Source organism: Habropoda laboriosa, unplaced genomic scaffold (assembly GCF_001263275.1).
Source record: "Habropoda laboriosa isolate 0110345459 unplaced genomic scaffold, ASM126327v1 scaffold22, whole genome shotgun sequence".
Classification (NCBI taxonomy): Eukaryota; Metazoa; Arthropoda; class Insecta; order Hymenoptera; family Apidae; genus Habropoda; species Habropoda laboriosa.
In genome coordinates this window covers 8,264,144-8,267,292 of record NW_017100261.1, presented here as the reverse complement: position 1 = coordinate 8,267,292, position 3,149 = coordinate 8,264,144, and positions in this window count along the sequence as shown.

Genomic DNA, 3,149 nt, shown 5'->3' with positions numbered 1-3,149 from the left:
TTTACCGTAATTAATAATCTATTTTCGGAATTTATACGAGAATTTTTGAATTTTAGTAAATACGCATCGCGTGTTGAAATAATAGCTTCATCCCTAGTTCGTTTATTATTGAATATTTTAACGCGTTGAACTTATGCTTCTGCCCAATTCTCATCGCGTATTTTATTCAAATTTTCTTATATTCTAGAATCGAAAAAGATACGAATTCGCGTTTTTTCTTTTGATTCTTTCAATTTTTCAATTGCATTACGCATTATTGCAATAATTTCTATCGTTACATTTAATTCTAATTGTTTAGTAGCTTTTCTGCTGCTATCGACCCTACAGTTTACTGACACTTGTGGAATCGATCCTACATTTTTTTTTTTTTTTACGCGGAGGTAGGCCGACTCTCTGTGATAAATAATTGGCAACCAAACGGAGGCTCGCTAAAGCGATATATTATTAAATTAAATTAATCACTCAATAAGTATTAACATTAGATTGTTTTCTCGATATGGCCATGGTGGTCATCAGTGACTGGAGAATAATTAAAATAAAATAAATGTTGTCAACTAAAAATTTGAACGTCATAGCTAGCTAGACATTATTTCCAATTGAAAAAAAAAAAATTATAAAGCATAATACTATAATCCAATGCTTAAAATGTATTTTCTTGTGGCCGCCTGACAGCAACCTGTAAATCTGGCGTGACAGTGAACGTGTTAATAAGTAAATGTTGTTCAAATTATATCGTGTTTGATATCATTTTCATTAGAAAAATCTCACCACATGTTAAAAAAAATTCCAGATGAAAAAAAGGAAAGTTAAAGAAATTATATTTTTCTATTATGATTTGTCGAGCCGTGAAATCTCGTAAAGGAAACCGACTGCTGTAGTGTTACACGCTTGACTGACTGCGTGCGAGATAACATGGGCGCAGCAATGTCGCAGATCTAGGCGTAGGACCATCTATACTGTCACTTGTAGAATCCAAACTTACTGACTCTTGTAGAGAATTTACTGTACTCCGCTGACGAAAAGTTCGGAGCCGTTACGCGTCTCGAGAAAGAAAATTTTCCGGAGGAAAAACTTTACGATACCACGATCTATTGAAACAAAATAAACTATTATTAATTTCTGTCGTATCAACTAAAAGTAAATGCAAAAATTAACGAACGATTCTTCTTAATGTAAGCAATAAAGTAATTCTCAACTAAATTCCGTAATATGAACAAAATTTATTGAGGAGCCAATCGAAACCCACAAATCTAATTCAATGTTTAAAAGCATATCACACAATCTCTTAAAATCAGTAAGAAGTAACTTGACTTGCTACATTAATTCCAAATAAACGTTAAAATTAGGAAAATCGAAATCTACCAAGCTCCATCAATCCTTAAAACCTTGAATTTCCTGATACGTTCAGGTAACCTTCCAAAGAAGAAGAAAAACAAGCGACAAAAATTTGAGGATGCCCAATGACAACAACAATACACCGCCGAAGACGACGAGCAAAGAAAAAGGAAAAAAAAGTGAAAGCGGAAGAAAAACGCGGGGTAAAAGACGAAAAGAACGAGTGAAAAGAAAACTTGCTCGACCCTGAGAGAAAAAAACGATTGTCACACTTAAACGCGGAGCGGTGTTCAGAGAGATTCGCGTGGCTGGCGTGCACCGAGCGGACACATTCAGTCGCGTAACCAACCCTCTCTCTCTAGCTTTCTCCCTCGAGTGGCTCGACCCTGTGTGTTTTGTGCTATCATCCACGCCCGGTATGCACATGCACACGACAACCTCCGGCTGGCACTAGACTCTATTTTAAGAAACTTCCCCGCTGGCTGATGCGGTCGACCGAGGAGAACAGCATATATCCCCGGTGTCGAGTGTGTCGCCTCTCGAAAAACGACCAGCACAACCCACTAGTCACTGGGAGTAGCGGAGGAGGGCGATGGAACGGAGACAGGGACAGAGACATAGGGAGGGGTTGCAAAAGGTGTCAAGGTTCGCTTTCGATTGCTACGTTTCCAATTTGCCCGAAGAGCGAGAGAGAGTGAGCTGTTCCAGGTGACGTTCCAGCACGCGCTCGAGATCAAAAGCTCGAGACACAGGGTAGGAAACGGAGACAGAGAGAGAAACAGAGGCAGCGACAGAGAGAGAGGGAGAGAAGAGGAGACACAGGCAGAGACAGACGGAGAGAGAGGAACAGTGACAGAGGAAGAGAGAAATCAGGGGGGGGAAAAGGGAGAATAGAGAGCAAAGGAGAGTAGGCGAGAGAAACAGAGAGAAAGAAAAGGAAAGAGAGAGGGAGTTGTTTTGTCGTCGCATCGCTTTTGTCTACCTGTGCACTTCCATTTTTCCAACCCTACTAATAGATGGGATTTCTCTCCCTCCACCCCTGTTTTCCTTCGGTTCTGCGATTTTTCGAGGAGTTGTTTTTTTCGGTTTGGATTCTCGCTCGCGTCAGAATTAATTCGGTGTGTGAGGATGTTGAGATTGCTCGAGAGTGGATATTGAGATTGTCGAGGAGATGTGTCTTGGAGGACAAGATTGAAGTATAAGTTTAATTTGGGGTAATTTAGCGGGTAGTATGTGCATACTGGTGTGAGATTAGAGGATGCTTGTGAATGTTAAGAATGCAAGCTCCATCGATTTTTAAGAATTACCGAAGTCGAATTAAAGGGTTTCCTACGACAACGTTTTACCCGTCAAATTTTCAAAAAACTGACATAGCACTGTTACAAAAAACCGTAACTAAAGATTTCGTTGCTCTTTAAATCTACTTTTTGTCCCCTCGAAAACGATTTTGTACTCGAAATGTTAATTTTCACATTTCTCTTAAAAATTGTATTTTCTTGCATTGAAACTTGCGATTTGGAACCCTTCAATTGAGCATTTTCAACGAGTTTAACTTATCGTACATTTCTCACGTCAATTACAAATTATTCGGAGTTCAACCTGTTACACATTTCTCGTGTCAAAAAATACGGACACGATGATTCATTTGGTAAAGTACAAATTATTTTCAATGACAGATTTTACAGAAACGGAAGCTTGAAAGTCGGTATCGAGAGATGTGCAACGAAATCACTAGAAAATTAGGAACGTAAGCTTGAACAGCATAACGATTCACGCAGCTAATTAATAAAACATAAAGGTAAGATGCGAGGTGA